The sequence below is a fragment of the Phyllostomus discolor genome, chromosome 2 (assembly GCF_004126475.2).
Source record: "Phyllostomus discolor isolate MPI-MPIP mPhyDis1 chromosome 2, mPhyDis1.pri.v3, whole genome shotgun sequence".
NCBI lineage: Eukaryota > Metazoa > Chordata > Mammalia > Chiroptera > Phyllostomidae > Phyllostomus > Phyllostomus discolor.
The window spans coordinates 165,767,420-165,779,455 of NC_040904.2; the positions used below are offsets into that span (position 1 = coordinate 165,767,420).

Below are 12,036 nucleotides of genomic sequence, written 5' to 3' on the forward strand. Positions count from 1 at the left end.
TAACCAAAAGGTGGTAGCAACTCAAATGTTCCTTGATGGACAAACGAATAAGCAAAATGTGTGAAGGAAAGAAAGCCTCTTCAATAAACGGTTCTGGGAAAATTGGAAAGCTACATACATGCAAAAGGGTAAAACTAGACTACATTTTGTCCCCAGGTACAAAAAACTTAATTCAAATGAATAAAAGACCTAAATAAAAGATCTGAAACAATAAATTAACTAGAAGAGAACAAAAATACTAAATTTATGGACCTTGGTCTTGCAGAAGATTTTAGGGATTTGACCCCAAAGGGAAGGGAAGTAAAGACAAAAATAAATTGATGGGACTATGTCAGACTAAAAAGCTTCTGCACAGCAACAGAAACTGCCAACAAAACGAAAAGGCAACCAACTGAATGGGAGAAGATATCTGAGGACAGCAGCTCCGACTAGGGGTTAATATACAAAATATATAAAGAACCTATATAATTCAACACCAAACAAACAATCCAATTAAAAAAAGGGTAGAGGACCTGAACAGATGTTTCTCCCCAGAAGACATACAAATGGCCAATAGATATATAAAAGGATGCTCAACTTCACTAGCTATTAAGGAAATGCAAATCAAAGCTACGAGATACCACCTTACACCTGTTAGAATGGCTATTACCAACAAGACAAGTATTAATAACAACAAGTGTTAGGTTGTGGAGAAAAAGGAACCCTCACTTATTGCTGGTGGGAATGTAAATTGGTACAGCCCAAGGAAAACAGTATAAAGGTTCCTCAAAAAATTAGGAATAGAGTTAACAGATGACCCAGCAATCCTTCTTCTCGGTATCTACCTGAAAAATTTGAAAACATTTATTCGCAAAGATGTATGTACCCCTATATTCGCTGCAGCACTATTCATGGTGGCCGAGACCTGGAAACAATGGAAGTGTCCTCTGACAGAGGACTGAATAAAGAAGATGTGGCATGTATATACAATGGAATACTACTCAGCCACAAGAAAAGATAAAATACTGCCATTTATGACAATGTGGATGGATCGTGATAATATTATGTTAAGTGAAATAAGTCAGAAAAAGTCAAGAACCGTATGATTTCACTCATATGTAGGACATAAAACTGAAACTCAGAGACAACAGTGTGGTGGTTACCAGGGGGAAGGGAGCTGGAGGAGTACAGAGCATCAAATGGGCCAAATACGTGGTGATGAAAGATGATCTGACTCTGGGTGGTGGACACACAATGCAATACACAGATTGTGTATCACAGAAATGTACACTTGAAGCCTATATAATCTTACTAACCAATGTCACCCCAATAGATTTTTAAAATGTGATATATGCATACAATGGGATGTTATTCAGCCTTAAATAGGAAGGAAATTGTGACGTGTCATATGCTATAGCATGAATGAACCTTGGGGACATTAAGCTAAGTGAAATAAGCCAATCACAAAAAGACAAATACTATATGATGTCACTTACAGAGTAGTCAAACCTGTAAAACGACCAAACCCACAACCCAAGCCCATGCCCTAACTGGAAATCGAACCTGGGGCCTTTCACTTTGCGTGACGATGCCCAACCAACTGAGCCACACCAGTCAAGGTGTAAATTTTATGTTATGTATGTTTTACCACAATTTTACATTTTTTAAAAGAGACAGAGGGAGAGAAAAAACCTAGGCACTTGCCTCTTGGTATCAATGACATAATAACTGTGAAATTTAAGCCTGCACATTTTTTCTTCTTCCTTTTTTTTGGGGGGGGATCACAAAACAGAAATTCATTAACATCTAGACTGAAGCTATTGTTTTTAGTCATTGAGAAAAAGGTACAAAATCACCTCAAAAATAAAAGTTTTCTTAATTGTTTTCCTTTAAATATGTCACTAGCCTTTTTTTTTTCTAACATGGAAAATATATAACAAGGAAAAAAGGTTAACAGAATTTTAATTATAATATTATCTACTTATTTTGTCTTCTCTTTCCACAACTTTTAAAAAGTCACAAACATACTGCACATACAATTTTGTATCCTCACATTTTGTCCCATGTTTCCCATTTAACACAAATATTTTCTAGGTTTTAAATTAACAAAGTTAGACCACCTGGCTAACCTCCACAGGCTGGCTGGCCCCTAGGCTGGGCTGGGTAAGCACCTCTTTGAAAGACTCACCTTCAAGCATAACCAGGGGTCTTTGGAGCCCAGAGGTCTTTGAGGGGTCCCACTGCATCCCCCTGGTGTCTGGCTTCTGCCTGAGCCTCTCCCTGAAACCACCACACAGCCTTTTAACTACCCTGGAGCCCTCTCCCATGCACTGGACCAAGTGGAAACGATAAAGCTTTTCTGCAGAAAATAAATACATACATTAACGGCTACATAATGTTCTGCCCAGTGATTGTACATAATTCCTATTATTTTCTTAACCAAACAAACCAATACTGTGATTAATATCTTTGGTACATAAAGCTTTTCCTGTAACTTACTTATTTCTATAGGATACATTCCAAAAAAGAAGCTTGATCCAAGAGTATGAATATTTGAGGTTTTTCTGAAAGCCCATCAGAAGCACATGAGAAAGCAGTAAGAATTTTTTTTAAGGTCACTACGAAGATGACAGGTGAAAAATGGTATAGTGTTTCACATTTCTTCAATTGTCCATTAGTTCTAGGAGCTATCTTTTCACATTGTTTGTCCATCCATCTACCAGATTTTAGTTTTTTCTTATTAGCCTATATTAGTTCTTCATATAACTTTAATTTCTGTAAAACTTACAGAATTTTGTGTTGATACAATTTTCCAACATGACTTAACTATGATTATTTTAAAACTTTTAATTCTGACAAATTCATGTACTGTTTCCTTTGTTCTTTCTTCAACTGCTTTTAATCCTTCACAACAGTCCCTTCTTCAGGATTTTCCATCTGCACTACTACAAGCATAACCCCACAAAGTAAACGACAGCACCAAAGATGGAACTGCGTGTTTTCTGCGTATCACCTCTAGTGAAACAGCCTTTTAAACACTCCACTTCAGAAGACATGTTAGAATATAGCACGAAGAAGGAAAAAAATATGCAATGTTAAGCAATAAAAGAAACTATAAAAGACTTTTAAAACCTTGTTAAAATTACTGGAAATGGTACTCTTCTGCTCCACTGTGACTCACTGATTTTCCCCCATAACAATATCATTAAGATATCCTATTATCTAATGGAAACCAGCATGATCAACAGAACAATACACATTCCCTAGTAAAAGCTGCTACAGTTAGCAAATAGCATTTTGGACAACAACATTTCCTTGGAAAAGAAGATAACCTATTTTCTGTAGTTTTTTAAAAGAGGAATCAGTCCCCCCCCCCAAAATGAAGAGCGCTTTATAGTTTCATCTCATTATAAACAATACATACTCTATATTTTTAATGTTATCAGGATGTAACTTTTATGTTCACTTATTTTTAGCTATTATCCCTAAAACTGGGACTAAAATAAACAATCTGTTAAAAACTTGCTCAACAGAATAAATTTTATGTGTACAAAGGCACTTTAGTAAAGTAAGCCCCAGGCAGCAGCTAGAAGCTTAACATGAGACAACACCAAGTGGGGCAGAATCACAATGGGGGCAGTACAACAGCTTTAAAAGTGCCATGAATTTGGGGAGCTAAAAAACTCTGGGTTGGGTCCTGGCTGGTGTAGCTCTGTGGACTGAGTGCCAGCCTGCAAACCAAAGAGTTGCTGGTTTGATTCCCTGTCAGGGCACAAACTCAGGCTGTGGCCCAGATCCAGATCAGATCCCCAGTGTGGGGCGCACAAGAGGCAACCACACACTGATGTTTCTCTCCCTCTCCTTCTCCCTGCCTTCCTCTGTCTAAAACCAAACAAACAAATAAATAAAAGCTTAAAAAAATACTGGGTTGGCCAAATAATAGCTACTAACTTTACTGATTTGGATATCTTGAGTATGTCGGCCGGCTACCTCCCACTATTGGCTTCTAGTGGGTGCTGCTAAACATCTTCCAATGCTTATGACAGCCCCACAGCAAAGTTATTTGGCCAAATCGTCAATAGTACTAAGGGAACTTCACAAATAATTTTTGACACATCCTATCAGTCATAGTACCTTCTTTATACACTGCACAAATCTTTTTTTGCGTTTGAGTTGCATTTTACCTTGCTTGAAATAATAAAGCATAATATGCCAAAAATGTTGTCTATTTCTTCCATCTTTGATATTAAAATGGCTACACAAAAATTCACCAATTTTGATGTTTTATTTTTAACTGCATGCTGATATGACAGCTGTCATAATACAATCCAACAAAATTGTTTTGAATGACGTTAAAGACAACTAAGCACCACTAGAGTCACTGTAAGGAAAAAACCAAATGAACTTTTTGGCCAACCCAATAGCAACATGCTGTGATCTGGCTGATGACACAGTGAGAAATTTAAGTAATGGCCCAGTACTTCAGAGAAAACTTTCAAAGGAGCAAATACAATATGCTAGACATTAAGAGCTTTTTAATATATTATCTCCTGGGTTCCCTAACTTGAGGCTCAAAGAAATTGTCATTTACTGTGGATCTCACAGTAAGATGTGAACATAAGACCTGGAGCCAAAACTGTTTTATTCCAAAGTCCATGTTCTTCTAGTCTTCCTTGCCTCTCTTCCAGTAGTACTCTCACATTCCCAACTTACCCACCTGATAAACTTCTATTCTGTTTTCAACTTACATTTGAAACATTATGTACCCTGTTGATCCAGGCCCCTCCTTTTTCAATGCTTCCACTATGCCTTGCAGATGTTTCTAAGGAGGTTGCTTAACACTCTGAACTGTTTATTGGCATGTCTTGTTTCCCTTAGTCTTAAAGCACCTATGGGCAAGGCTTATATCACACAAATGTATGCTCTGTGCCCAGCAGAGACCTCACATTTACAGTGAATAATTAACATCAACAAATATCATGTAGTATTTTTATCTGGTGAATGAAGATGTTCTTAGTTGCCTCGCCTATAGAGGATGGTGAACTATGATAAGCTTTAAGTCAAGGCATCTCTTGCTCACCATTTCTGCAAATGAATTCACGATCTCCCCTCAAAATTGTTCCTATTAGTCATACTGCATTTCTTGCAGATCTTCAAATGTGCCTGCCTTGCTTTCTTTCATCTTCAGGATTTCACATGCTATTCCCTCTGCCAGAAACACTATGCCCCTTCTCTTCATGTGGCCTATTCCTATGAAGTATTCTTTAGGGCAAACTTTCAGAACTCCCCTAGACTGATCTAGAAGCTCTGGCAGTATACATACCCACTGCACATGTTCCCCTCTTCTCGTGGCATCTACCACAGTATTGTAATTGCCTGCATTTTTTATAGTTCTTTTATTGTTTTCTCCCTCATTAGCATTTATCTCCCCTTGTAACTGTCTACTTTCTGCCCTCACCAGAATGCAAGCTCCAGGGAGTCAAAAACCATATCTATCCTGTTCCCAATATAACACTAATACCTTACACACTTATTACTGTTGAATAAATAAAGGTGTTCAGTTGGGTTTATCTGCTCAAAAGTGATAGAAATAATGACTAAAGAAATATCTTTAGACAGTTACTTCAATTAGCTTTAGAACTAGGACAATTCAGGGCCCTGGCCTGGTAGTTCAGTTAGTTAGAGCCTTGGTCCCCATACCCTAAGGCTGTGGGTTCCACCCCCAGTCAGGACACATGCAAGAATCAACCAATGAATGCATAAATAAGCAGAACCAATCAATGCCCCCCCACCCCCTTCTCCTATCTCAAAAGTCAATCAATTAATAAATAAAATAAAAATTTAAAAATAAACAGGACAATTCGGACACAAAAAACACCCTACTTTACAGTTGGAAATTCATTATAAATAAGTGGGATGACGTGAAAAAATAAAAGCATTTTTAGATGGGGCTACAGCCCACTGGTGATACAGCAGTACTGCAAGATGTATGACAGATACAACCTTAAGGAAATGATTTTCAACCTTTTTCATCTCGTGGCATCCATAAACTAATTGCTAAAATTTTGCAGTACACCACAAAATATATTATTTTGCCAATCTGACAAAAAATAGGTATAGCCCTGGCTGGATAGTTAGCTCAGTTTGTTAGGGCGACATCCTGACACGTCAAGGTTTAGTGTTCCATCTCAGTCGGGCATGTACAAGATTCAACCAATGAAAGCACGAGTAAGTGCAACAGACCGGTATTTCTCTCTAAAATTAAAAAAGGATATAATCTTGTCTAGTGTCTGTACACTAGACAGCTACTGTTGTGACAATATGCACACTAGTGCTATTGTTACTTTTTAAATTGGGCAATCTAAGGGAAAAGAGGTCAGTGCCCCTGACTAAATAGGTACTGCATATTTTAAAAATTCTTGCAGCACACCTGTTGAAAATAGCTGCCTCAAAATATAAATTCAAATAATAGAGCTAACACATTCAGCTTTAGGACAGCAGAGTTGAATCTTACTGAGACAGAGACAACTGCACATTATAAAGTCTAAAGGAAAAAACAGCATTTCAATAAAGTGCGTATTTCCGCTGGTTACAGAATTCTCAGGATAAAATGCATTTTGCAAACAGTGTACAAACTATTATCACAAACGAGGCTAGTTTGACAAAGACGCCTGCAAAATCTACGCTGAAAAAGCCTCAGAAGGGTAAAGGCTCAATTACTATTATTAGCCCACTGCTCCTCAAAAGCTAACTAAGTAGACATTACTTAAGATCAACAATAATTTTAAAGCGATTACACTGCATGCTCCACAGCATAGCTGACGCTATGAAATACCATGCTTAGTTTTACAATACAGGGTAAATAAAATCAAAGAAAGTTTCCTCGGTTTGATCGTCTGTCCAGAGATACACAGACGAGCTCTGTCATTCCACACTCTCCTCGCTCATCGCTGCATCTTTCCGTTACTGTTTCGTGTGCCTGTGTGGTTATTTTACGGTCTCCCTACTCGACCATAAGCTCATGAAGGGCTGTTTCTGCCCTGCACGGGCGAGTCCATCCGGGGCTTGGCACCCCAAAGGCGCCGGGTCGCTCCCGTGGGCTCCCCGGAGATGACCGGTCTCCCGCTGCGCTGACAACGCGCGAAGCAAGACCACGCCGCCGCCCCCCATTCCCCGCCCCAACCACAAGACCTTCCACCGAGGGCATTAGAGCCTAGAGCCGCGGAGGGGCAGTTTCAGAGGCCAAAGCCACACCGCGGCAGGAGGTCTTCGGTTTTATTTTGATTGGGGGACGCCAGGACGAGATGACTGAAAATTAAAGGGGAAAAGCGCAGCCGAAGCGCGAGAACCGGAAGCGCACTCGGCCCGGGTACCGCGGTAAAGCCCTCCCCCTTCCGCCGCGCGCCCTCCGCGCCCCTCCCCCACCGCTGCCGCCGGCGCGCGACCCCCACCCGGCGTGCTACCCAGCTCTGCGTCCCCGCGGCGCCGCGTCCCCCACACCCTCCCCCTGCCCCGGGACTCGGGAGCACGCCTCATCCCCCGTCCCCCGCTTACCTGTGGCTGTCGCCTTGCCGTTCTCCGGGGCGGGAACTTCCACTCCCCCCTCCCAGGTGGATCCGAATTTACTACCTATTTCCCCACCCCGTCACGCGGTAGGGGACGTGCCTTTTTTTCTAGCGTCTGGCGGGGCGGGGACAATCAGTGTCACTTAACAGTCAACTGTCCTAGGCTACCGTTTCCTCGGCAGTTAGGGCCGCCGCTGGCGGCATGATCTACACCAGGCCGGGGGCGGGGAAGGGAGGGGGTCAAAACTGAGTGAGCGTAGGGGGTGAGGTTAAGGCGGTGCCCCCGTAAAGGCCGCCGTCATACGTCTGCGTCACCACGTTGTCACGTGTTGCGCCGCCATCTTGTTCCGTCTTTCCTCGGAATGGGGAGGTGCCCCTCCTTGGCTAGAGTAGGCGGTGAAAGTTGCGTGCTTTTCCTTTTTGCTTCACAGCTCCGCCGGCACTCCTTCCTCACGACTGTTTTCGGGGGCCACCACCAGTTTGGTGGTGTCGGAAAGCTGCTCCTTGTGGAGCGGTAGATTGGCGGCGTTGCTCTCAGCTCAGCTCCTACTCGCTCCCTGTGGTGCGCTCAGGCCCACAGCTGTCTTCCCTGGCTTTGACCCTCGCTGACCTGTCCGCTTCGTGTAAGAGAAGTGACTGGAAGCAAGGAGGCTGGTCCTGCTCAGCTTCTCTTAGTCCACCCAGGTTTTTTAATTCCATGAAGTTGCTTTAAGTGTTCTTTTATCCTATACTAAAGGCTTTTTCTACAAAGACTGATTTAAAAAAAAAAAAGGTGTGGGTAGGGTGTGTCATACTGAAGCCATTTATCCCAACTGTTAAACTATTTAGAAAAAGTTACATAAAATGGAGTGTGGTAAAATAAAATGTTACACCGTTACTTTACTACATTACAAAAACTTTTATTGAAACATTTTTTGATGTTTCTACCTTTCTGGGGAAGTTATGCGTTACTCTTATTTTTTTTAATCCATTTTCTTGCAAAATGTCATGTTATACTGATAATAAATTATAAATGATAAACCTTTGAATATGTTCTTGACAAATTAAAAAGTTGCAGAATGTATCTGAAATTTTACTAGTTTGAGCTCTTCAATGAAGGAAACCCAATTGCTGTGTGCCAGACTCCAAGAGCTCACAAACAAACGTTTAGCGGGGTGATTCAGCAAACGTGGTCTATTCTGCCTATTGAAAGCTACAATGGGCTCGGGCTGGGTAGGGCATTGGTTAGAGCCTTGTCCCCCATAAGTCAAGGTTTCGGATTTGACCCTGGGTCAGGGTGCATACAAGAATTAACCAATGAATGCATAAATAAGTGGAACAACAAATCAACGTTTCTCACTTTCTAAAGGAAATCATTAAAAAATAAAAGCTATAACTGCCCTTACTTTATATTTTTGTTTGGGCCAATTGCCCAACTTCAACTTGCCTCCCCATCAAAGTTGGGGAAAATACAATATTCAGCCCATGTCCCAGCATTAAAGAACCAAAATGTCACATATCATAGGAAAGCAAAGTGCCGTCTAAAGGTAAGGAGTGGGGAAGAGGTTCTCAGACATCAACCTTTCCTGATGAACAATGTCCACTGGAATCCAGAACACGAGTGGCTGGAAGGCTAGTTCTGCATTTATTGTTCTGTATTTGTTTGTTTCTTCCTTGGAACACAGAATGCTTAACAAATGTTCATCAGGAAAAGAGGGAAGGGGAAACGATGTTACCATCAAAAGAGACTAAATTTTACCGAAACCTTCAAAATGTGCATGGATTGCTCTCTTTAGTTCCTCTTCCATCTGTAAGATGACTTAAATCTAAATCAGATACTATATTGCAACACTGCCACTCACAAATATTCCCACCATCCTTTCCTTCTTATGAAATGTCACAAGCTGTACCTACCACTTCTGAACCTTGAAGAATAACTAGATGAAAAAAACTGTTACTATTCAGTTGTACTGTTCTACCTGAATATAACAGTGTGCAACTGAATACTAACAGTTTTATAAACCAGATGGACAGGTCTTTGACTTTAGAAGTGAGAGACAAATCTAACTTTAGAGTCAAGACAACTGTGTTAAAACAAACTGGTCAAGCCAGTGGTGACACCTCTGGCTTTTGTAGTAAGAAACATTACAATGAAATTTTTTAACAATACTACCTATCCCATAGTTTTGTAGATTGAGTTTAACACATGTAAATTAGAACCATGCCAGGCAGACCAAGCACTAAATAAATGTTCATCTTTGTAAACTGAGAATGGAGGTTCAGAGAAATGAATGAGGTCATCAGCTAGGCCTCTACCAACTACCTTATTGTGCCGTGTATAACACACTTTTCTGCCCAAATTTTTGAGGGAAAATAGGATGTGCATTATACATGGGTAGTACTAATTCTGTATCCGTTTTTAATTCTTTCACTTATGCTTGTGTGTTAAAAGTGTAACTCTAGAAAGCAATGACAATATCCATATGCGAAATAATACCCTGGGATACGATATTGCTTTTTCTTAAATATAAATTAAAAAATTGAATTAAATTAAAATGAGATTTTTTTCCCTGAAAGTTTGGGCCAACATGGATGCGCATTATACACAGCATAATATGGTATGTACTAACCCAGATTTTAAAACAAACAACAAGCGTGCCTCCTTCCTTCCACCTGTTCTCTCCACCCACAACCCTCCTGCTTCCTCAGTGCTTTGTCAATTATCCCTTATTGCTGTATTTGGAAACTTTCCCTCTCTATTGGCTATTTCCCCAACACAAGAATACTTTATTTCTTCCATTTTTGACAGCTTCTCTTAATTCTACAGCACTCTTTTAACTACTATCACATCTCTCTCTTTCCTGTGTGCAGATAAAGCTTCTGGAAAGAATAGTCTCTGTTAACACTTCTCTTCACTACTCACCTGAACCAGTTTCCTGTCTTCTCCCTTAACTGCAACTGAAATGGCTCTGGCCAAGGTCACCAGTGATTGTCTTGATGACAGATCTAGCAGATGCTAGCCAGTCCCCATTTTACTCAGCTTCATCATAGCCTTCAGCATCATTAATCACTTCCCTTCTCTTTAAAACATTTCCTGTAATTTCTATGCCCATAATCTTTCCTGTTTTTGCTCCCACCTCTCCAGTTATTCCTTCTCTTTTGTGCATACATCTACCCCCATCAGCCTTTAAATGCTGTTGTTTTCCCCATGGTTCTCATTATTGGTCTTTTTCTCACTTTACATGATCTCACTTGGTAATATCTTCCACTTCCATGGCTTTACTTTTAAAGGGATGTCTCCCAAATATCGAGTTTTTTTTTTAAAGATTTATTTTTACAGAAAAGGAGAGGGAGGGTAAGAGAGAAACATCATTGTGTGATTGCCTCTCACATGCCCCCTCCTGGGGACCTGGCCTGAAACCCAGCCATGGGTACTGACTGGGAATCGAACCAGCAACCTTTCTGTTGGGAGGCTGGCACTCAATCTACTGAGCTACACCAACCAGGGCCTCGATACCAGAGCTCCTCTGAGGCAGAGACCTAAATATTCAGCTGCCTGTTGTACATCTTCATTCGCATGTTTCATAGCACCTCAAATGAGCATGAGCAAAATGGAACACAGCATCTTCTTTGCTCAGTCTATTCCTCTTCTTCTGTTCCCTGTCTTGGGAAATGGCCCCACACTCACCTAACTCCCTGTCATAAACATACGAGTTATTTTGAACTCCTCTTTCCTTACCCTGAATACTCACTCAGTAGTTGACATCTTAGTCTTCCAAGTTTGCACACATTGCCTCTTGTCCCCATCCTTCACCGCCCTGGTGGAAGTACACTTATTTTATCACTGCAGTTACTGCAAAGGCCTCCCAGCCTCAGGTTCCACATCCTTTCCCTACCCACACCAATTTGTTTTTTATGACTACCAGAATAATCTATGTTGCAAATCTGAGCATTTCATTCCCTTGTGATAAATCCCTCATCAGCTCTTTGGCTTACTGGATAAAAGCCCACAATTCTTAGCATGAATATACAAGGCCCTTAGTGATCTACCCCTTAGCTCAAGCCTCTTTTAGTTTTCTCCCTTCAAACCCCATATCCTAATAACGAACTGCAGTCCCCAGGGCATGCAAGTCTGCCTTCCCCCTTGTCTTCATCTTATCTGGCTGTCTCATCCTTCGAAACTCAGTTCAGATGTTACCTTCTCTGGCATGTATTCCTCACTATTTTTCCTCATGATTGGACTGGGTCCACCTCTACTTGTAACCCTTAATTACATTGTGGTGTTTTCCTGTATTTCCTTGAGGGCAGTGACTTGATAGTTTTCTCTCTAGCTTGTTCTTATTACAGAGCCTTGTGCCTAATGGGAAGGCACTCAATAAAAATGTGCTAAATAAAAAAATGTTCTCAGCTGCCTAAGGAGCTTGGACCACAGTTCAAGGACAACTTTTAGTGCCCAAGAACACACGCAATTTGATGGGCTCCCATCAAGTTTCTTGAAACCAGGAAATGGAAG

General features: G+C 40.9%; 1 protein-coding gene across 6 annotated transcripts in view; it reads right to left on the reverse strand.

Annotated features, from left to right (window-relative positions):
* The window catches only part of ATF1 (activating transcription factor 1), a 72,375-nt gene extending 64,424 nt beyond the window's left edge, over positions 1-7,951 (reverse strand). For 2 of the 6 annotated variants that reach the window (XM_028532384.2, XM_028532383.2), the window contains exon 1: positions 7,534-7,951. The gene's annotated coding sequence lies outside the window, so the exon portion shown is untranslated. The remainder of the gene's footprint in view (positions 1-7,533) is intronic. The other 4 variants (XM_036019037.1, XM_028532385.2, XM_028532387.2 and 1 more) reach the window with 3 other exon arrangements.
* Positions 7,952-12,036: the final 4,085 nt, after the last annotated feature.